General features: G+C 45.4%; 1 long non-coding RNA gene across 2 annotated transcripts; it reads left to right on the forward strand.

Annotated features, from left to right (window-relative positions):
* The first annotated feature begins 5,307 nt into the window (after nucleotides 1-5,307).
* Nucleotides 5,308-13,261, forward strand: LOC138430838 (uncharacterized). 2 transcript variants are annotated; one of them, XR_011253403.1, is made up of 6 exons: nucleotides 5,355-5,466; nucleotides 5,542-5,771; nucleotides 8,119-8,235; nucleotides 9,737-9,889; nucleotides 12,159-12,347; nucleotides 12,469-13,261. It is a non-coding gene; the product is annotated as an uncharacterized lncRNA (long non-coding RNA). The 2 variants fall into 2 exon arrangements; XR_011253402.1 differs by lacking the exons at nucleotides 12,159-12,347; nucleotides 12,469-13,261 and having other exon boundaries at nucleotides 5,308-5,466; nucleotides 9,737-10,386.
* Nucleotides 13,262-24,471: the final 11,210 nt, after the last annotated feature.

The raw sequence follows: 24,471 nt of genomic DNA on the forward strand, positions 1-24,471 counted from the left end.
TTCCCTGTCTCCACTCCCACCCTGACTAAGAGATTAATGAATCGAGAAGCGCATTTTGGTGGCTTGAAACTGACTGCCCCCTGGGAAATGGCAACACATTCCGGTGATCACTAGGCATCTAGAGGGTTCCGCTGCTGGTTTCTCCTTTCTGCACAGAGCCACCTCAGCTCTATCCGGCATCATAAATCGAGGGGAGGATGAAGCTTGCCTAGAGCCATAGTCCTCTTCCTTGTGGCATCCCAAATGTCTTACAGGAGCCGACATGGTCAGGAGAGGTTGCTTTTAAAATAAACTTCCGTATGTCGAATCACTTATATATTTTGAATCATTTTTCCCCCATTGACTTTTATTCAGAAAATTAGATATACTGCAGATGGAGTTGATGTGATAAATAACATCACCTTTCGAATTATTCAACTAGCATTTTTTTTAAGCCTACAAGTAAACAAGTTAAAAAAAAATCCCACTAGGATGAAAGCATCAGAGAAGCTCAGTATAGAAGTGGAACACTCAGATCAATGGGAGACAATGGCCTTTATTGATTCTTACAGATGCTACAGTTATGTTGCATCCTCTGAAACCTAAGACATTGCACTATACAGACATCAGATCACTCTAATTACCAACATCAGAGAAAAACAGATTTTTATACAAATAAGCCGAATACAAAAAAAAGCACTTAAAACAGTGCCCAGCACATAGGAAACACAATACAGTAAGTCTCCGTCATACAAATGAATTCTGTTCTGAAAGCCTGTTTCTTAAGTTCAATCTGTTAGTAAGTCCAGCATAGTTAAGCTACGTACCTAACACAATCGGCTATATAGTACTGTCCTCTAAACAGGTTTGTAATTGTGTTTGTGAAAACACAAAATGTGTGTGCACATAATTCATAGAAAGCAAGCACACAAAATACAAACATTTTAAATCTTACTGTACAGGACCTTGAGGGCTGTACAGTACAGCAGCTGGCATCCAGGGACTGGCATCAAGGGAACAGGGGAGAAGAGTCACTGACTGGAGGAAGGAGGGGAGGTGGGAGATGGTAGAACTGAAGGATCGCCACCAGCAATAGGAGACGAAGGGCAAGCTTCAGTGTCACTCACGCCTGGTGTTGACGCCATGAACGTTTGCATCTTGAAAGTTCATAGCTTGAAAGGTCATATGTAGGGGACTTACTGTAAACACTCTGACTTGTATGTTATTTTAACGCTGGACCACCGTGTAAGTGTTAGATTGAGACTCCACCCTCAGTCCCCATGGTGAGGGCCCAGACCCCACGCAGGTCCTGAGGATACAGGGCTCTTGGATTCGTCAAGGGGAGAAGACATAGCCCCCAAAGAAGGAGCAATCCCTTCCTGGGGGTGTTGGGAGAGGCTGGAAATTTTCCCAAAGGATGGAACCTTCCTTCAGCCTTGGTCCTGAAAACTGGAGGGGTCCCAGAAGAGGGCTTTTCCAGGCAAACGGAGCAGAGTTTGCCTGAGCACGAGGGTATGACTGTAGCTGGAAATCATCGTGAGAAGGAAGGATAGGTTTCAGAGAAGGAGGTGTGATGAAACTGGAAGGCAAGCAGTAGATACTGAAGAGTCTTCAGTGCTTCTTGAAGGAGTCTGGACTTTACACCATAGAAGGATTTTCAGTAGGAGTGTTTGTGTATCTGGTGTGTGTGGACTGTCTCAAATCACCATAGCCGTAAGGCTTTCTAGAGATTAAGGGACAATTCAAGAGAGGACTAGAGGTTAGATGAACAAGTTGAATATTAGAATCACGATCAAGAGCAACCCCGCAATCCAGGGAAGAGGCAGATAGCAAAGATAAAAGAAGGAAGAAGTTAAGGAAAGGAGAAGTCCTCCAGGAAGGGCGAGGTTGGGTATGATGGGGTGGAATCTTGGAAACTGTGACTGATGCCACTTCCTGGGTGGAGGAGACAGAGAGCGGTCCCCTTACACAGCATTGGTCAAAGAGATGGGTGTCGGGGAGGAGGGGTGGTGTGGTGGGAGGAGGGAACAAGCCTCTTGAAAATGCAGACACTTGGGCTCTGCCCCAGGCCTGACAATCAGCATGTACAGCTCAGTCTACCCAGGATTCTTGGGCATCCTGAAGTCTGAGGATGGGTTATCTGCATTCAAGGTAGAGAAGGAATGGGCCTCGAGAGAGAGCACACATCACACACTTGCTGGTCAGGGGTGGCCCCCAGCTGAGGGACAGCCTGGATCCTGAAGCCTGGACATGGTGTCACTTGGACAGCGAGGATGCCAGGCCTCTGCTCCTCTGGTCTCTGTGTGATCTGCATCCTGGGCTGTGCTCAGTCTTCTCAGCTGTCTCGGAAGACAGCTCTGCACTCTTCTGGAAGTCCAGAAAGAGCAGAAAGGGCCCAGAGCTGGGTTCTGGCCACCATACACCTCTTACTGGCAGTGTGGCCAGAAGCTGATCGCTTGACCTCTCTGAGCTTCGAGTTTTCAGAAGGAGACACTGAAATCTGCCACAGCTGCTTTATTCAGCTGTGGGGCAAGAATCTTTGCTGTGATGACTCCAAGCGTTTAATAGCAGGATGGGCATCAAAGGAGTTCCTGGGGTCTTGGGGAAGGTCTATGAGTTTGACTCGAGTGGAGGGTAAATGAGGGCATATTTTGATAAATACACATGTGCATTTTACAGTGTGTCAGTTATACCTCGCTTAAAAAAAAAGGAAGAAGAAGATAAAACATCCTAGTGAAGCATGGTTGGCCCTGTTTTTGCCTGTGGTGGGTTTCCAGCAGCCTCTGGGTAGAGCCCAGCCTGGGCCCAGGGAGTCCTGGGCTGCAGTCCCTTCTTCTCAGACCCTCAGAACCTGCTGTCTCAGTGCATGTGGGGTAAAGCAAGGGCTTCCCATGTAGTGCCAGCGGTAAAGAACCTGCCTGCCAATGCAGGAGAGACGCCAGTTCAATAGGGAAGATCCCCTGGAGAAGGAGATGGCAACCCACTCCAGCATTCTTGCCTGGAGAAGCCCATGGACAGGGGAGCCTGGCGGGCTACAGCCCATGGGGTTGCAGAGAGTCAGACATGCCTGAAGCAACTGAGCACACACATACCTTTGGCTTTTAGAGACCAACCAGGGACCCTAAACTCAAGGGAGCGGAGACTCAGAACCAGGGCTGAAGTAATGATGGAAAACGCAGCCATAAGTGAACACAAGGAGAGCAAAAGCCCCAGGTCGAGGGGCTCGAGAATTTCAGAACCAGGTATCACTTCATCCGTTGCACCCTTTGAAAAGGGGGTGTTGCTGCAGGGAAGTCTTGGAAGATAGATGCGTGTCCCAGGCTCAGGGCTTCTGCGGCACGGTGATTTGCACTTGACCCTTGTCTGGGAGCGTCATTTCCCCTTGGCTCCCTGAGCAGGGCTCTCTGTTCAGACTGGGGGTTCTGGCAGCGTGGCTATCTGGCCGCAGCTCAGTGTCCTTAGATATCCACAAGAAAAACAGCTTTTCTCTCTGAGCCACATGACCTCCCTGGGTGGAACAGAACAGTTACCTAAGAGTTTACGGGACAATTACAAACCACCTCCCTGGAGGGGGTGTCAGAGGCCAGCAGGAAGCGTGGAATCTAAGTGGCCACCCTTCCTGCAGAGATGCTGACAGCAGAGGCTCCAGGCCCACGCTGTCTGCCTCCGGAGGCCAGGACCCCACGGAAGGAGAGAGAAAGAGGCGGGTGAAACCCCAATCAGTCCAAGAGCCAGGGAAGAGGACTCCACTGCTGTTTCTCCTGGGAGCTGCAGGGGTGATTTCAAATTCCTCTTTAGGGCTGCTGTAATTAAGACAATAACTCAAAAGTCTTGGAAAGGGCAGCCAACGTGAAAAGTTAAGGACCTTAGCCATCAAAATGTTCGCTGTACTTTCCCGCCTGTTCCAAGAGAGGGGACTTTCTACATAAAGGAACAGGGGACATCCTGGATGTGAATGAAGAGCAGGCAGTGTGGGTCATAGAGTGAGATAGTGGCAGAGAGCCAGCCAGCAGCACCCCCTGTGCCCCGCCCCCTGCATCCCCCCAAGCATCCATTCAGCATTCCAATCTTTTTCCTCTGAAAGCGAAAGTGTTAGTCACTCAGTCGTGTCCAACTCTTTGGGACCCCTATGGACTGTAACCTGCTGGGTTCCTCTGTCCATGGAATTCTCCAGGCAAGAATACCGGAGTGGGTATCCATTCCCTTCTCCAGGAGATCTTCCCCACTCAGGGATCGAACCCGGGTCTCCTGCATTGCAGGCAGATTCTTTACCACCTAACAGAGCAATAGCTCTCCTTCAAAAGAGCTCAGAAACACTGATTCCCTCTCTGTACTTCTGGGGCCTCTGAGAATCTAGTCTTCTCCTGGGTCTCCAGGGGCTCCCACCTTTCTCTGACGGGTTGGAGAGCTTGGCTCATCTTTTATTACCAGAATGCGAATCCCATAGTCACTATGCTCCCGCCGTGGAGTTGGCTGACCCCTGTGAAATGATGGTTTTCATCAGAGAAATACTGTGAGCTTGCAATGATATTCAGAAGGTTGTGATTCCAAACCAAGGAAGAAAAATAGTTCAGAGACAGTTAACTGATAGAAAATGGTCTGGGCCTTCAGGGAACAACGGACAAGTTCCTGGTTCTCCATCCAGGGAAGAGCCAGGAGTACAGGCCACTAGCATGTCTGGGGGCGGGGCTGGGGGGCAGAGGGTGGGGGCAGAGATGGATTTCATGAGTCGCCCTGCTTCTGCCCCTCACAGTCTGCACCGGCTCCGATTCTGGACCTCAACTAATCCTTTCAGCTTCTTCATATACACGCCCACACACAGAGACACACACACACACACACACTCATGCCTTCCACCCATGTCCGTGGCCTGGGGCTGGACTAACACCATGAAGTGTCAGCAAACGGATTTTACAAACATTACCTCCCAAATGGCAGCCTGACGTCTGAAAATATTACCTACTCTGTGTCCCTACAACACCGTCAGTTCACTCAATTGCATAATCATAGACGAACGTGCCTTACTGCAGCCTCCTGTTTTCCTTCTCGTGTTGGTAACAGAGTCTAAGGGCTGGCTTTAAGACCTCTGGGATAAGATTAATGCCAAAGTACCCAGTGTTTCCATTCATCCAAGGAGCAGGCTGCCTGCAAAACATGTCTAAAATTATCCCTAATTCCAAGTCCTCTCTACACAATCAAGCTCTCCAATATAATAATTCCAAAACCTTTCTTGATTCCTGCTTTTAATAAAGTACATTTACAGAGGATATGAGTTCCAGATTTTCAGACTCTGGGGATGTATATTCCTCTTCTGGAACTTGTATATCCGGTCCTGGGGAAAAAAAAAAGAAAAGGGAAAGAGAGAAAGAGAAAGAGAGGGGGAGAGAGTGCAGAGCGTAACAAACATTCCTTGTATTTCTTCTGTCTTTTGCCCACTGAGCGCGGAGGGGAGAGACGGGCTGATACACAGCATCTGGTTAAAGTCAGGTAAGTAACTCTCTGGGGGGGAAAAGAACTGAAGTCAGCTGCCAACCTCTTTCTCTTCCTAACGTGTTTTTGCAGATGGAGGAAAACTGGAGCCAACGCAGAGGTTTCAGTTTTAGGAGATACTTGGGAGAAATGAGAGAGACGGAAACGCTTTGCTCTGTCACTATCCTGTTAGCAGGGTGCTGACCGGAACATTTGGCATCAGGGGCGGAGGGTAGACTTTGACCAGCCCCACGCCCCTGCCATGTGCAAATATGCCAAAGGGACTTCTCCAGCCAGAAGATTCCCCTGAATGAAGGCTGAAGGTAAGACCAGGACCAGAACGGGAAACTGAAGCCTGTTTCTGAGCATACACACCTTTCACCAGGGCTCCGCTGGCCCGAGTGCATGGGCGGCCCCCTCCCGTTCCTAGGAGGGGCTCACAGCCCTGCGAGAGGAGTGGGGAGCTGGGGTCAAAAGGTCTAACTCCTGTGTGTGTGTGTTTCAATATTTATTTTTATTTGTTTATTTGGCTGCACCGCATCTTGGTTGTGGCACGCAGGATCTCGGTCTTTGTTGCAGCCTGTGGGAATAAGTTCCCTGACCAGGAATCGAACCCAGGCCCCCTGCACTGGAAGCACAGGGTCTTAGCCACTGGACCACCAGGGAAGTTCCCCTCTTGTAGTTTTGTACCCCTTGCCTTTTGACCGTGGATGAGACATTTCATCCCCGGACCTTGGATTCTGCACCATGTACAGTAGAGACCGTAATAAATACTTCACCTGGTCCCAAGGTTCCTGTGAGCCTTTTCCTACACGCGACAGAGAAGCTCGTGTTGGGGAGCAAAGTCGCCAAAGTGCCCACCGTTTTCTGAGTCGAGTGTGGAAGATTTGACAAAATGCTGGGAGGTTTTCAATGAGCCCCTGTCCCACTGTGAGGTGGGATACTGGGTTTACGCCAGCCCTGTAATCTTAGCCCAATTCTACAGTTGGGAGCAGTTTTCTGTAGATAATTCAGTCTCTGCCTGAGTGTGTGAGCAGGACTCACTGGGTTCCCCGGGGGTGGAGGTGAGCAGGCTCGAGTCCACACGGGGTTTCCTAGGTCCTCATTGTGTCTGCTACTGGGTGGCTGGTCTGGGCCGCTCCCTGGACTGTTGACCACTGAAGTTCCGCTTGTCCCATTCCTTGGCTTCAGGCCAGTGTTTGTTGCTGGCTTGGGTAGCTGGTGGTTCGTCTTCTGTCTTGACTGAACTGGAGCCCTGCCTCCTTTATCCCCTGGTTCGGTCTGGGGGTCTCCGTTGGTGCCTTGAGCCCCTGGGCCGCCCCTGGAGTGTGGGCTCCTGGGTTTCCCTTGGTGCTGAGCCCCTGGCTCTAATCGTGAGGTCAGGACCCAGGCCGTTCATTCTGCACCCCCTAGCCCACAGCACTGTCTTGCCGCCACATGGTCATTCCTCTCTGGTATGTGCTCTAGCCAGGTTCCACCCAGCATCTGTGCCTCCCCACTCCAGGGTCACCCAGGAGATTCCAAGTTCTTTCCACACCACACAGGAAGTGAGGGTAGCTCGGGAAAGCTAAATGCTAGCCCTTCCACTGTCTGACCACAGAGTACTGCTGAGTTTACTCTGATGTGGCCACTCCCACATGGGTGTGGGGAGCCTGTGTTTAATGCAGTCTGAAACGAGGGAGAGGCTTTGTGTTGATGAGGCGGTTGGATGGCCTCACTAGCTCCATGGACATGTGTTTGGGCAGACTCCAAGAGACAGTGAAGGCCACGGAAGCGTGCTGCAGTCCATGGGGTCACAAAGAGTTGGGCACAACTTAGGGACATGAACAACAACAGCAAACATCTAACACACTTCCCGCTCAGGGTAGCCCAGAGACAGAAAATCAAGATGAATGTCTGTCCAGCCTCTGTCTTCTTTCTTCTCATGGTCCCTTGGGACCAGAAATGGGCAGGCTTCCTGCCTCTACAATTCAAACCTCCTAGTCTAGTTGTCTTTGCAGTCCCATGGACTATAGCCTGCCAGGTTCTTCTGTCCATGGAACTTTCCAGGGAAGAATACTGGAGTGGTTTGCCATTTCCTCCTCCAGGGGATCTTCCCAACCCAGGAATGGAACCTGGGTCTTTTGGGTCTCCTGCTTTGGCAAGCAGGTTCTTTAACACCAGTGCCACCTTGGAAGCCTTAGTTGTCACTGCAAAACCAGTTCTCACCTGCATGGAAGCAGTTCCAGGATCTGAGTCCTACCTACAAGCTTGGCTCTTTAGCAGGTTATGCTAAATGGGAGCTAAATAAATTAAGAAAATCATATTTCTCTCTCAATAAAACCTAGTTTTTACCTCTATTATGCCTACAAAATACCCATTTGGGGTCAGGATAACCAGCATATTACCTTTTTTTTTTTTGCGTTCATGCTGTTGAAGTTTGAAGGTAGGCTTATGTCTCTGAGAAAATGGGAAAGTGAAGTGATAGATTAACCCATGAAACACAAAAATGAAAAGTGTGTTAGTAGTATTCCAGACATGTCATCCCTCTTCCAACCAGATAACCCTTGGCACTCTTTCCAACTCAGAAGAATTCAACTCTTATGATGGAGCTTAAGAGCACAGTTTGGAAAGTATGACATAGTTTCCAAGTGTGTCCATATATACTAACTCGATTCTTTCTGCTATTAGATTTCCGAAGTACTGGTCCCTCTGATATCTGCCTGAGGCAACTTGAACTTGGATGAATGGCCATTAAACATGCTGATGCTGAACAAGGCTGCACAGCGTCCAATGACTTCTCTGCTGGTAAAAACTGTCTCATGATTTATTCTAAAACATTGGCCTTGAGCTACTTTCCATTCTCTAATGTATTACTTTGGAGATTATAAATCAGAGTCTACTTGCTGTGGTCTTTCACTTGGACAACTCACTTGACCCTCCCCCCACCCCCCACCCAGTCATTGAACCTCTTTAGGGAAGAGCCCACTGGAAAGGAATCAGAAAAGATGGGTTCCTCAACTGCTCGAATTGGGCAAACAACAACTCTACTACAGAAAATGAATTGACCAGCTTGTAATTTCCTGACCTTCTCATGAATTTGATGCTGGCATCTAGTGCTGGAGAATTAACCCATGTCAAGCAAGGCCACTGGGTGGCTCATCAGAGCCACTAAATCACCTCGTGCTCGTTTGCCGCCAGGTCCCTCCACCAAGCGAGATCAGTCCACCAGACGAGCACCGTCTCCGAGTCCAGTATTATATTAGGCCAGCAAGCATCATGAAAAAAAGTAGGGCAGAGTCCTTGACCTGCGAAACTCCCCGTCTAGTGGAGGAGGTAAACAGTGAGACAGTGAGAAAACAAAAGTAAACACTGAACTTCATGGCACCTTCTGTGGGAACAACAGGAATCCAAGAAGGAGGAATAGCCTGAGGAGACGCCATAGACAGGTGGGATGTCTAGACGGGGCTATAAACAGGAGAGAAGACGAGGAGAATAACAGTGAAGTCACAAGTTGGGAAGATGGACGTGTGCATGTGGGCTGGGGACTGTGAGGAGCCCCACTTGGCAAGAGGAGAACAGACAGAGAATTGATGGGGAAATGGCTGTCTAGGACTCCCCTGGGGGTCCAGTGGTTAAAACTCCACGCTTCCAATGTAGCGGTTGTGAGTTCAGTCCCTGGTCAGGAAACTAGGATCCCACATGCCATGCAGGGAAGTCAAAAGGTAAAAATAAATAGATAATTTTTTAAATGGCTGGAAAATGGAGGATCTAGACCATGAAGATGTAAACCAGAGGGCTTGTGATAGACAGTGGGGTGCCGTGTGTAAGAACACAGCATGGGATGAGATGGGAAGAAGATCCTATGCTTTTAGGATGCTTGGGGACAAGATAGACTATATTGTGGGAAGTGTCTGAAGCTGGAGGGGCCTCTGTCTAGTTACTTGACTGGACAGTGTATGTGAAGAGAAGGAGGGAAGAGGGAGAAGCAAGTTCTAGATACACACACAACTACGAAAGAGGAATTCCTGATAATTGACTGGATAAGGGACACAAGGGAGAAGGAACTTCATGGTTTTTAGTATCAGAAAGAGGAGCAATAGTAGTGCCATTTTAAGAAGGCCTTAAGGTCTAGTGGTTAAGATTCTGCACTTCCACTGCAGGGGTCACAGGTTCAATCCCTGACTGGGAAACCACCATCCCACGTGCCACGTAGTACAGCCTGAAAAGAGAGAAAGAAGGAACCCCATCTCACAGCAGCGTGTTTGGTTTATTTCTATTGGTGATCGGTTATTTCTATTGGTTCTAGATTGGCCTCATAGACGAAATAATCCCCATGGACCCAAACAATGCCAAACATCTTGGTAAGGTGGACAGCTCTGTCTCCAGCAACTGGACCTATGGTTCTTCAAAAATCAACACGAGACGTTATACACCTGCTTATCTCAGCAGAAGGATGCAGGTGGGAGGCTCTAGAGCATGCAGCTTTCAAATCCCCTAGCTGTGTAGTTTGGGCAAATTGCAGAAACCTCTCTGTGCTCCTTCGTGTATCACAATGGGGACAATAATGACCACCTCATGAACGAGGACATTCGTGTCGAACACCTGATAGTACAATGACTCAATAAGTGCTAGCTGTACTTCATTCGAATCAAATAAAACAATAAGCACTTAAACAATTTATAAAATTCAAAGCTTTTAAGAGAGGGTAAGATTTTTCATAGACACAGTGGGATGGATTGGAAAAAGTATTGGACTTGGAGTCTGTCTTAATCTTATGTCCAACAGCCATCAGTTCTGTTACCCAAGGTAAACCTGTTAACTGCCAAGAAGTCTCAGTTTATTTGCGTAATGTCAATAATAACACACGTCCTGCCTTGCTATATGATTCTGAAAAGAAAAGAGATGATTCATGTGAAGTTATCTGGCAGAAACTAAATGTTTTGCAAAGGAAACATATCAATTCGTTGTTGTTATCGTTAGTATGTTAAAGAACCCATCCTTCATTTATCTGTGATGGTCAGAATGAAGACTCAGTTCGCTGGAAAGGCTTTCACCGTGTCTCAAAATAGCATTCCAGCAAAGTCTTATTTACACAGGTTCCGTGATTTAATTGCCTCTGAGGACGTGGAGCAGCCCCTTGAAGAGAAGTGAAGTCTTGGGTTACTTTACGTTGGCCTGGGCTTTAGAAGTGGGTGGCAGTGACTCTGAATAGAATCACTGTTGAGCTGTACACATTTATGATTTATTTTGGTTAGAGCAACCCTCAGGGTGGGGTGGGATTTGGTGGGGTGGCAGTAGCCTGGTCTGGTCAATGATTAATCTGGGAATTTCCAGCTGTCCTCAGCCCTTTTAGGAAAAGCCCCAGCTGTCTTCAGAGCTAATGAATGTCCATCCTGAATGAATCTGCTGGAAGTTGCCTGCCCCCGGTTCTCCGGGGCCCAGCAATGCTGAGTGGTTAGTATGGATGGTTCATAGGAAAACAAAGCTTTGAAAGGCAGGACAGAAACAAATTCTGACTTGACCTCAAGCTGCTCCCGAAGCCCAGGGCTCATGTTTCCCAGGCTGCACATCAATCTCAGCTCCCCAGGCTGGCAAGGTGGGAACAGAGTTCATAGCGCCCTTCAATCAGGGCTGGTGCTGGAGGCTGCAAGGACGAGCCGCTCATTATGTGAGCGAGTTAGGAGTCTGTTTCTTTAGTCTTTCTGTGTTCCTTTACAGAACTTAGTTTGACAATGGCCTTGGACCAGCATAAAGCAACAATTCTGAGTCGACATCATCTTCACCTGGCATTTGAGAAAGATACCCCTTGCATGCCCACCTCCTTTCCTTCCATTGTTTATCTCTACAGCTTCAATCTTCTGGAGGCGATATTCCTTTATTTAGAGGCTCAATTTAGGTGATGAAAATTCTAACTGTTGCTGGTGAAGAGGGCACATGCCTCCTAGCTTTTGCTCTCAATATCCACTTGGTGCGGCCTTTGTGCTACACCTCAGCCGTCGGACCAACCTGAAGTTAGGGGAATGCTTTCCACCCTCGAGGTGCAACTTACAGCTCCACAAGCCGCCACACATCCTTGGCCTTCTTCCTTGTGGCCTGTGGCATCATTAGTGGATAGATCTGGCTTCAGTTTGGCCCAGGCCTTAGGGATCCAAGCACATGGATCTTCCTGCCATTTCCGGTTCCCAAGAAACCTCATATCAGCAAACTTTGGGAATAAAGTGCTTTTAGAGCACCTGAAAAATAAAAAGTAGATGGCACTAGTGGTAAAGAACACACCTGCCAACGCAGGGGATGGTAAGAGACACAGGTTGGATCCCTGGATCAGGAAGATCCCCCGGAGAAGGGCATGGTAACCCACTCCAGTATTCGTGCCTGGAGAATCCCAAGGAGGGAGGAGCCAGGCAGGCTACAGTCCATAGGGTCATAAAGAGTCAGACATGACTGAAGTGACTTAGCATGCACGCACACATGGTACATTTGTGTGGGACTCTTTCATTTCACAGAATATCAAGGTGAGATTTGGGAATTATAATTAAAGTACATGTTTCATGCTGTTAACATGAATCAAAAGATAAGGAACCACTAAGTAGGTTCTTGCCACTGGTTTTCAGCTGACACTCTCTGCTGTCTCCAAATACTTTAATTAATGTTTCAGGAGGGGGTCAGAAATCTGCCTTCTAGGGATTTCCCTGGTGGTCCAGAGGTTAAGAAACTGCCTTGCAATGCAGGGGATGCGAGTTCGATTCCTGGTCCAGGAAGATCCCATGTGCCTCGGGGCAACTAAGCCCATGCCCTGAAATTACTGAGTGCACCACAGCGAAGATCCCATGTGCTACAGCTAGGACCTGACACAGCTGGATAAATAAATATTTTCTAAAAAAGAAATCTGCCTTCTCTAAAAGCATAAGCATTTCTTTGTAAGTATATTACATTCAAAATGAAAATATATTTGCATTTGAAATTTATCTCTGTTTAAGTGGACTCATCACATTAACATCCAGTGTGATTACTGTCTTTCCCGCATTCCTGGCAATAAAGCTGTAGTCTTTGCTCTTCCGGCATCGTGGATTTAGACAGAGGGACAAAGGGAGCAGAGTGAGCTGAGGGATTTATAAGAAGATCCCATTTCTCTTGCATCACGAGGTTTTCGGTAAAGGAAACTGCACATTTTTGACTCTGAAAATAGCTACCTTGTAAAAATTAAAAAACCCTGAGAGACTCTAGCTTTAAAGCTCTGCTAAGTAGCAAAGGAGCAAAAACCGATTTGGTCCCAATGAACCCTTTCGTCTCAAAGCTGCCAGACATCTATCTCTGCATTCCCGATGAATTTGGAGAAGTCGATTTCTGCAAAGACAATTTTATACAGCAATTCCAGACCAGGGAATCACGAGAAGATGAGCCATCATCTTTTCTTCTTGAATAAGAAGGCAGTTTGGCACCATGATGAACATGGTTACACGCAGCCTCTGCTGCTGTGGGCTGAAGACCACCTCATTCCAGGCTGGCCAGACAGAAGACGGATGGTAACATTGACTCTCAGATGCTACAAACCATGTCATCGGCAATGACAAGATGACAGCTTTTCCTCATTCTCTTCCAGGGGTCTCTCCATCCAGGAGACTGGAATGTTCCTGGATTTTGAGAGGGTCGCTGGATACTTTCAGGTTTAGAAATGAACAGAGCAGCACAGCCTTTCACTGGGTTGCTAATCATTCACAGGGAGTATTTCTCAGAGCCTCACACATGGGCTGTGTATGTCTTCTCATGTGGATGGTCAGCCCTTGGAGGTTTATGCAAAGAAAATCAATAAAGTCCAGTAAATAAACTCTCATTATGGTCGAACATCTTGTGCATCTAAAGTGACCGAGGGGCACTTCCCTGGTGGTCTGGGGGTTAAGAATCTGCCTTGCAGGGCAGGAGACACAGGTTTGATCCCTAGCTGGGGAACTAAGATCCCACAGGCCAAATAGCAACTAAGCCTGGCACGGCAACTAGAGACTCTGTGCGCTGTTACCAAAGATCCTGCAACTAAGTGTGCAACTAAGACCCGATGCAGCCAAGTAAATAAAAATATTTTTTTTTAAATAAAGCGACTTACAAATCTTCTTTCACTGTCTAAAGACAACTGCTGACTGACACAGCTTCTGAACCAGGGAGGTCAGAGAAGCAGTCTACTGGAATGTCTTCTGACTTTGGAGTCTGGTTGACCTTGGTCTGGAGTCTGGGGTCTGGATGAGCAGCTCCAAAGCCTGAGTGCCTCTGAAGCTCTGCCTTCCTCCTAGCCTCCCAGAGTAGACTGCAGTCACCTTGAACTTGACCATCTGAATTGCTGTTCCTCCTTGCAAATGTTCCTCTAGTCTTTTACTACAGACTGCCTTGGCCAACTCCCAGTGGCAGGTCTACAGGTGACTGGCAGACCACTTTCTGTGTCACAAATGTTTATGAAGGTGGATGTGTTAGGCCCTCAGTCATGTTTGACTCTTTTGCAGCCCCATTTACTGTAACCTGCCAGTCTTCCCTGTCCACGGGATTCTCCAGGCAAGATACTGGAGTGGGTTGCCATCTCCTTCTCCAGGGAATTTTTTCCCAAACCAGGGATCAAACTCGGGTCTCCTGCACTGCAGGCAGATTCTTTACCATCTGAGCTACCAGGAAAGGGCTACTAATGTTTATGGGAGAATTGTATTAGTTAGAATAGGTTAGGTTGCTCTGTGATAACAAATGAACCCCAAGATCCCATTGTTGAACACAAAAAAGATTTATTTCTCACGTGTGCCTCATATCCATTGCCAAGTCAAGGATGCTGGGTACGTGTGCGGGGAAAATTCCATTCCACAGTCACTCAAGCATCCAGGCTGATGGAGGCTGTACCCTCTGTAACGGTAACATCTAGAACACATTACTCCTTTGGTCTCCAGGGAAGAGAAAGGCTGGATGTCTCACGTACTCTTCAATGCTGGGGAGTGACGGGGCAGGGGGTCACCCCAGCTCATTCCCCATTGGTCTAAACTGATCATGTGACCCACCAGCCCCGGAAGCCTGGGGGGGTCCCATCTCCTACATGCCTGGAAGGTAAGGAGACCCAGATGGTGTGCGCACAGAATGTCTAGCAAAGCCTGTGCTTTTGTTTCAAGCTCGACTTATTTATTTACTTATTGTAACGAATAAACAGCAGGCTCCACAGGGCAGATCTCATCCAGAACAATGACAAGTTTCTCGAAGCCCAGTAAGCTTGTCTCTGTCACCTCAAGCAGGGACATGCAGGATCCAGAGGGGTTTCTTTTTTCCTCCCACTGAGGAGGTCAGAAACCAAAAATATTTTGAGGCACACGGTCTCAGAGAGCCAAGCTACACAGCAGCGACTCGGAAACCCTGAGGAGTGGGACCTGCCCTGAAACAGCCCCCTGCTAATTAACCCTGTGGTCGTTTGCGGTCCCGTCCACCCGCAGGCATGCAGATTCAGCCCGCGTCTGCGCTCAGAATTCATTTGTAGCCAGGCAGGCTGCGCCAGTTCTGAGATGCCAGAGGTTAACTTACTGGAACAGCCACCACATCAGAAAGCCTGTCACATGACAGTGCCAGGGAGCTCAAACCCCACATCAGAACGCCTTGGCTAGTGTGGAAGTCTCGAAATGCAGTGTGTATTCTTCATTGGGAATTAAGACCATGTGGGTTCATCCTAAGTATAGCCTACCCTGGACGTGTTTTTAATTAGGCATTGAGACACTTGAGCATTAGTAGCCAGAACTGATCTGGCTATAAGTTGGAGGCCATAGGGACCCCGTCTAATGTCTGAGAACATTAGACATTATTACTTGAACGCAGTAGGTGCTAAAAGAGGCTTTTCTTCATAATGATGTTATGTTGTGTGGCTTATCATAGTAGGGATAAAACTCGGTTGAATTTTCTCTGCCAATTTTTTTAGAGGATGAAGAAGACACAAGGCCACTTAATTTCTTGGCAGAGAGTAGAAAAGGCTGATCATTTTCAGGCTCTGAGAACCATCAGCAAACTTTACTTACCAACAATAATATCTTATAAAGATTTATGGTATGCTTCTCAGTCCAAAGGTACTGTTTGAAGAACTTTACACAGATTATTTTATTCAGTCCTCACAACTACCTCTGAAGTATGATTACTGTCCTTTTTATACAAATGAGGAAACTTTAAACGAGGGCTTTAAAAGTTCAAGGAACTTGTCTAGAATCACAAATTCAAGTAGTGGAGGTGGGTTCCAACCTAAGCCTGTATGATTGCAAAGCACATGTGTGTTTCAAAATAACTTCCTTTACACAGTACAGCTCATAGAAAAAACTTTAAATACGAAAATGAAGAGGGAATGAAATACATATCATTTGTAATCCACCATGCACAGATATTAACTGTCATAATTTGGTGCATGTGTATCTTGGATTTTTCCTACTCTGATGTTACTCACAAGTGACTTGAAATTCCTTAGGTTAGTCTTGTTCTTGGGCTGGATCTGCCTTCAGTTCATGTCAGTGTTGCCCCAAATTTTCCCTCAAAGAAAACAATCCAACACCCAAAAGAATTTCTATAGGTAATACAGACATTTTAACAATGTTCATTCTTCCAATCCATGAACACAGAGTGTCTTTCCATTTATGTGTGTCTTCCTCAATTTCTTCCAACAGTATTATGTCGTTTTCACTGCACAAGTCTTTCACCTCCTTGGTTTATCCTAGGTGTTTCAATCTTTTTGTTGCAACTGTAAATGGAATTGTTTCCTTGATTCCTCTTCCTGCTAGCTCATTGTTAGCATATAGAAACACAACAGATTCTTTCGTATATAGATTCCTTAACCAGAAACTTTTCTACATTTTATTATTTCTAATAGGATTTTTGATGGAGTCTTTGGGATTCTCAACATATAAAATCATATCATCTGCAAATAGTGACATTTCTACTTATTCCTCTCCATTTGGATGACTCTTATTCCCTTCTTCTTGCCTAATTGCTCAGTTAAGGACTTCTGATACTGTGTTGAATAAGAGTGGCAGGAGTGGGCATCCTTGTTCCTGATCTTAGAGGGATAGCTCTTGACTTTTCACCTTTGAGTATGATATCAGCTATGGGTTTGTCACGTATGACCTTTATTATCTTGAAGTGCATTTATTCTATATCTACTTTATTGAGAGTTTTTATGATAAATGAGTGTTGAATCTTGTGAAATGCTTTTTGTGCATATATTGGAATGATCTTATGGTTTTTATCCTTACTTTTGTTCATGTGGCATATATCATGTTGATTGATTTGTAGATATTGAACCATCCTTATATCCCTGGAATAAATCCTACTTAACCATGATGTATGATCCTTTTAATGTATTGTTGTATTCAGTTTGCTAATTTCTGTAGCTATGTTCATCAGAGATAGTGGCCTATAATTTTCTTTTTTTGTGTTGTCTTCATCTGGTTTTGGCATTAGGGTGAGGTTGGTCTCCGAATATGAGTTAAAAAGCATTCCCTCCTCTTTTTTTTTTTTTAAGAAAAGTTTAGATGGACAGATATTAGATATTCTTGGAGTAAAATAAGAAAGTAAAAGAATTTTAGTAAAATTTACCTGTAGAGCCATCTGATCCTGGACTTTTTTTCCCAGGAGCCTTTCAATCACTATTTTAGTCTCTGTACTAAAATGGGCAAAGAAGGTGAATAGACAGTCTTCCAAAGAAGATATGCAGATGGCCAACAGATACATGAAAAAATGTTCAACATAATTAACTATTGAGCAAATGCAAATCAAAATCACATGAGCTATCACTTTACACCTGTTAGACTGGTTATTATCAAAAAGGCAAAAAAAGAAAAAACAGGAGTTGACAAGGATGTGGAAAAAAGGAGCCCTCATACACTGTTGGTGGAAATGTAAATTGGTACACTCACTATGGAATACAGGATGGTGATTCTCAAAAAATTAAGAATTAAGAACAACCATATGAGCCAACTATCCCACATCTGGGTATTTATCCAAATAATATTAAAACACTAATTTGAAAAGATATGTGTACTTTATGTTTATTGCAGGATTATTTACAATAGCTCAGATATGGAAACAACTTAAGAGTCCAACAGTGAATGAATGGATAAAGAAGACGTGAGGCGCACACACACACACACACACACATACACACTCACACACTCACAAACACCCACACTCACACACACACACACTCACACCCACATATACCCACACACTCACACACACACCCCACACACATACCCCACACACACACCCTTACACACACACCACACACACACACTCACAAACACCCATACTCACACCCCCACACACACACCCCACACACACACCACACACACACACACTCACAAACACCCACACTCGCACACACACCACACACACACACACCACACACACACACCACACATACCACACACACACACACACACACTCACAAACACCCACACTCACACACACACCACACACACACACCACACACACACACACACACCCCACATACCACACACACACACATACAGCCCCACACACACACACCCCACACCACACACACACCCCACACCACACATACACCCCACACCACACACACACCCCACACCTCACACACACACACACACACACACTCACACCCCTACACCCACACATCACACCCCCCCATCACCCCCATTCACCCCCACACCACACACACACATGCATCCACATCCCCATACACCACCACACATACCCCCCACACAGGAATATTACTCAGTCATTAAAAAGATGAAATCTTCCATTTGTAACAATACTGAGGGTATTATGGAAAGTGAAATGAATCAGACAAAGACAAATACTGTATCAACTCATTCATATATGGAGTAGGAAAAAATCTAATTAACAAACCAAGAGTGAACAAACCAAACCAAAGGAAAACAACACATGAATACAGGGGGCAGAATAGAGGGGAGGGGGTGAGAGAGAGGGTGAAATGGATGAAGGAGATCAGCTGTATGGTGATAGAAAATTAATTATGGTGGTGAGCACACTATAGTGTACACAGGAGTCAAAATATCATCCTGTACATATGAAGCTTATATAACACTGTAAATCAATGCTACCTCAATAAAAATAAATTTCAAAAAAGAACTGCCAAATAACACAGATTTTACTGAAGGTTTTGGGACAACTGGAAGAGATTCCCTGCAGCCCAGGTAGGAAAACTATACTCCACCCGCATTTTTAAACAAGTCACCCTCTCTGCTTCTGCTGCCTTCCAACATCTCTTCCTTTTCTCATGAAAAAAAAAAAAAATCTTTTTATTACCTTACTTTTTCTAATGTGCACACTCACCCATCAGCCTGCTCAGGAAAACAATAACTTCTTCTCTGGATCCACTCTTCTTAGTGCCAGAATTTAGGACCATAAATAATGAAAGATTTTATTCTTGACTCTCTCACACACATTTTCTTACAAAATGGGTTTATTCTGTTTAGTAAGCCACTTTATCTTCCTCAAGAGTATATTTTGTTATATGGGATAAATCTGAAAGTTCTGTTGGCGATTGTTTTACTTGATTAATGAGAAAAGAAAAGCAGGTGTTACCCTGTGCACTGGGGAATTTCTGGAAGAACACTGTCACAATTATAGCCTTTCAAGTCATAACGTCATCCTGACTATATTAGGTTCATACTCCGTATTTAAAAAAAACTTTTTTGGCCACATTGTGTGACATGTGAGGTCTTAGTTCCCCAACCAAGGCTCGAACCTGCCTCCCTACTCTAGAAGCACTGGGTCTTAACCACTGGACTGCCACCAAATTTCCCTGGTTTAAAGTGTACTGTTGTAAAAGAAAAATTTTTTTACAGGTCACCAACACCTGACCAGATGAATGTTTTATTTCTATTGTTAAGTCAATCTCTTTTTTTTTTAACTAAGCAAGATAAAGCAGTAGTACCAATATGAGTTAGTTCTATTTTCCCCTACATTATAGTGCATATATTTTTCTGTCTATGCCTCTGGAGTAAACAAGCCATTAAGAGAAAATTCTGATGAAACAGTTTTGGGGAGGTGTACAAGAAGGAGCAGACCAGCTTCTGATGGCCAAGAATTTCTTACGTAAGAGAGCTGAGCCCCAGTCTGGGGGTGGAGCTGCCGGTACATATTCTATTTATGTAAATTAGTGGTTTTCAGACTTTAGTGATTCCATGCCATGTAATGGATTAAAGATGGCCACAAATGTTTTGCCAGACCACTCACTGAGAGATAAATTCTGTGTCTCCTCCCCTTGAATCTTGGGTGGACTCTTGGACTCCTTTGACCAATTAAATATGATGGCAGTGACAGGATGGTATATTCTTGCTCCAGGACTTAGAAGACTGACTTTTACTTCCTGTCTCTTGGAACATTCCCTCTTAGAATCCAGCCTCCATTTCATGAGGAAGGCCAAGAACGCCAGTGGCACATGGCAGAGAATGGGAACCCGCCCCTCCCCCTACAGACAACAGCTCTGTTGAGCTCCCAACTTGCCAACCAAGAGGGCAAGCCATCTTGGAAGTGGATCTTCGAGATCTAGCTGAGGTGCTCTCTGGGCTAAGGCAGGACAAGGCAGGGGGGAAGAACTGCTCAGGTGAGCAATTTATTCACAAACTTCTGATCCAGAAGTTTGTGAACAAAATTAAAACCACTAAGTTGCCATTGTATCTGCTGCAATAACAGATAACCAGCACATACTTCCATCATCAAAAACATTTTAGTGATTTTGGTATACTTACTTGTTATGCCCTATCCAGTTACTGATATATTATAAAACATATCAGAAATAGAAAATAAAAAGGGCTTAGCTATAAATACAAATTCTAAAATGTTCTTCTTGCCATTCGGTGGGTTTTTGTTGTTGTTGTTTTTTTGTTTTTTTGAGCCTATATACATTTTGGTAATCTTTGGTCTGGAATAGATGATGCCCAAGACCCAACTCATTGACAATAAATAATCTCTCAATACTAGTCAAATGTCTGAAAAATGTAGAGTGTTTAGATAACACATGGTCAAAGAGGGGATAATTAACCAGGCATCTCTGGAAAGCTGAATTTGACTCAAGCAAGAATACTCAAACTGTGAGACTAGAAGGGCAATTTTTGCCACTTCTATATTTCTCCCTTTTTAATGACCACAACAATAAATAGTCTTTTGTTTCTGACTTTTAAAACATAGGGTTAAGAGTGAGCAACTTATTTGAAACTTGCTATGGCTTAGGGGGAATTTAAATGTGCTAGTCCAAAGCTATCCCTTCTCCACGGGATCTTCCCAACCCAGGGATCTACTACAATATATGAATATTATTCCAGGTCAGTAAATAAAAGTCTGCATTGTTATTTTAATAAATGCATGATATTCCAATAAGTGGACATATTATTTTTGATCCATAATTTGTCATTGGATATTCAGGCTGTTTTCCAATTTGGGGTGATTGTAACAATCATTCTTACAGCTAAATATTTGCATGCATTCTTTTTTACTTAATTATTTCCTTCCTGTGCATTCCAGTTATTGGTTATGAACAAGCACTGGTTATTGTTATTTGGATGTGAATAAGTGCTGTCAAATTTCTCTCCAGAAAGTTTGCATTACTTTATAATTTTTCCACCACCAGTGTCCATTTCCCAGCACCCTCAACAATACTTGGTATTATAATTAAAAAAATAATTTTGTCAACTTAATGTAAAGATTGTGCTGTACATATGTATATGACATATGACATATATTTTATGTCTTAAAATTTCCCTTTGATTTTGTTTTTCTGGTTTATTGCCTATTTTTTCCTATTTATTTTTATAAGCTGCCTTGGAATTTTTTGTGTGTGTGGGAAGGAATAAAGCATACTACAAATAAACAATTTTAAAGAGGTAATTTCCTAATTCTGGGAAAGACAGAAATGGCAGTTTTATTAGTCAATAACTCCTTTCATTTGCAAGTGTCATAAACGCAACTCCAATTGGCTTAAGCAAAAAAGGAATTTACTGGCTCACTGAAGAGTTTCAGGCACAGCTGGATGAATGGTTTAAATAATAACTCCAGGGCTCCCTCCACCTCTCAGCTCTGGTTCCCTCTGTTTGCTTTCCTTTATTCCTAGTCATTCTCTTGCTGTCTCAGCCGGGATCCAGAGCAAGAGAGAACTTCTTTTCCAGTTGCTTTAACGCAAGACCCAGAGAAGACTGTGACTGGCCAGCTTAGGTCATGTGCTCATACCTGAGCCAATCATATGGTCAGGCTTTAGGGGCATCTCTTTAGTTAGGGACATGGTGGGTTCTACTACAGTCAAACCAAATAAATTGAAGGCGGAATAATTCCCAGAGGAAAGGATGCTGGTACAATAGAAGTAAGATCTAGGAATCTGGAAACCTAGGATTTGTCTTACTTTTTCACTACTGCCTGTGGGAGCTCTGTGAGCTTTAGCTATCTTACTCATCCACGGGAAAGAGTGATCCTCACCTTATGTAGCTCAAATGATGATTCTAGTTTTGCCCAAATGAGATCACCAAGGTGAAACTTCTTGCCAGCAATGAAGCATCATGCAGGAATTCCTCAGTGGTCCAGTGGCTAAGACTCCATGCTTCCAGTGCAGGGGGCCTAGGTTTCATCCCTGATCAGGGAATTAGAACCCACATGCCTCAACTAAGAGTTTGCATGCCACAACTAAAAATCTTGCATGCCACAACTAAAAGAACTCATATACTACATACTACCTTGTGCTTAGACAAAGACCTGGAGCAGCCAAAAAATTTTTTTAAAAACCAACTTTTTAAAAGAAGTATCATGCAAATATAACCTGCCTACAAATAAAACTTCCTGGGCTTCCCTTGTGGCTCAGCTGGTAAAGAATCTGCCTGCAATGTGGAAGACCTGGGTTTGATCCCTGGGTTGGGAAGATCCCCTGGAGAAGGGAAAGGCTACCCACTCCAGTATTCTGGCCTGGAGAATTCCATGGACTGTATAGTCCGTGGGGTCACAAAGAGTCGGACACGACTCAGCGACTTTCACTTTCACAAATAAAACTAAAGCCAGGATATTCTATGTGTTTCCAATTACAGTTTTGCATGAATACCCCCTTGAGAAGTCGATGAAAAAATCAGTACCTGGTGGCCAGAAGGCCCACATCCCCCTCAAAACTGGTTCTGCCTAAAACAGTTCATTCTAATTGTGCTGAAAAGCAGGTCTAACTGTCATCCTCAGGAAGCAGGAAAGGGTAGCAGCCATAATCACCGTGGAAAGTTGAAAACGGTACTGACATCATACCATGCTGGTGTCTTTCTAGGAAAATATGTATCCTGTCTTTGCTTTCCATCTGATTATTAATAACAAGCCTGTGACCTGCCCTAGTGCAGGAAAGATCCCACAGTCCAGCAAGGAGGAAGCACCCAAGGGTGACTGGGTGGTCATGGGGCTGTGATCTTGCTGAATCCGAGCAGGGCAGAAGCCGGACATAGGGGTGCTTGGAGAAGCTGAGGGGTTTGGCCTGAGAAAGAGCCACACGCAGGCAGGGAATTATACATGGGGTCTGTTCTTCTGTACTAATTGCTCTTGGCCACCAACATAGGCTAGTTTCAAGCTCTGTGCTATACAAGAGAGCAAGACTTTCACAGCTACTCCTGACCACACCTGCCGGGATGTGGACTCAGAGATGAGAGGCTCAGTCAAAGGAAGCGACAGCCAGCCTCCACCCAGAATGGTCCCAGGCCGGCGATGACTGTCTGAGAAGTGGTGATCTGAGAAATGTACCAACTCTTAAGGGCTTCCCTGATAGCTCAGTTGGTAAAGAATCTGCCTGCAATGCAGGAGACCCCAGTTCGATTCCTGGGTCGAGAAGATCTGCTGGAGAAGGGATAGGCTACCCACTCCAGTGTCCTTGGGCTTCCCTGGTGGCTCAGACGGTAAAGAATCTGCCTGCAGTGAGGGAGACCTGGGTTTGACCCCAGGGTTGGAAAGATCCCCTGGAGAAGGGATAGGCTGCCCACTGTAGAATTCTGGCCTGGAGAATTCCATGGACTGTGTGTAGTCCATGGGGTAGCAAAGAGCTGGACACAACTGAGTGACTTTCACTTTCACCAACTCTTAAAATGCTTCCCTTCTCTCTTCACCCCACTCACCCTAAGCCCACCAGGTTACTGCCTAAAATTCCCACAATTCAGACAACTCTTTTAGTTGTATTATTTGTTTTGCTTTCGTTTTGGGGGGAGGCGCCTGCACTGCATGTCAGATGGAATCTTAGTTTCTGGACCAGGGATCGAATCTGTGCCCCATGCACTGGAAGCTCTGGAAGCTCCAAGTCCTAACCTCTAGACCACCAGGGAGTTCCCCTAGAAGTATCGTTATCTCCAAAAGACCTTCTTAAAATGCAAATATGGGCGACTTCCCTGGCGGTGCAGCAGTTGGGAGTCCGCCTGCCAGGGCAGGACGCGGGTCCCATCTCTGGTCCGGGAAGATTCCACATGCTGTGGGATGACTAATCCCTGAGAGCCACAACTACTGAGCCCACACTCCAGAGCCCATGCTCTACAACGAGAGAAGGCATCGCAATGAGAAGCCTGCGCACCGCAGCTACAAAGAAGCCCCTGCTCGCCACATGCAGAGAAAGCCCATGAGCAACAAGGAAGACCCAGCACAGCCAAAAAATTAAAATAAATAAATGAAATGAAAATATGGAGAAAAGGTAGAGTGATTGAAGGAAAAAACTAACAAATCCATTAAATCATCACTCTCCAAGAACTGTGATCTTGGGGGCAGAGAGGGAAAGAGGGGGGTCAAGGCAAGGACATTAGATACTTAGGGGGAACAGTCTAGAAGATCCAGTTTGCTTGTCCCTGAGGCTGGCCTCTATAGGTTAAAAACTGCTAAAAACTTTACCAGACGATCACATCTCCACGCACTGGGTCCCGTCTGACCTCATCTCTTGATGTACATACAGAAAAGACAGCCATCTTCATCTGTCATTTTGACCTCAGATCTTGCTAAATTATTGTATATAAGCTTACTGCCCAGTTGGAGACTTCTGAGATTTGAGGTTCCTTGGCC

The sequence above is a fragment of the Ovis canadensis genome, chromosome 26, assembly GCF_042477335.2.
Source record: "Ovis canadensis isolate MfBH-ARS-UI-01 breed Bighorn chromosome 26, ARS-UI_OviCan_v2, whole genome shotgun sequence".
In the NCBI taxonomy this organism is placed as follows: Eukaryota; Metazoa; Chordata; class Mammalia; order Artiodactyla; family Bovidae; genus Ovis; species Ovis canadensis.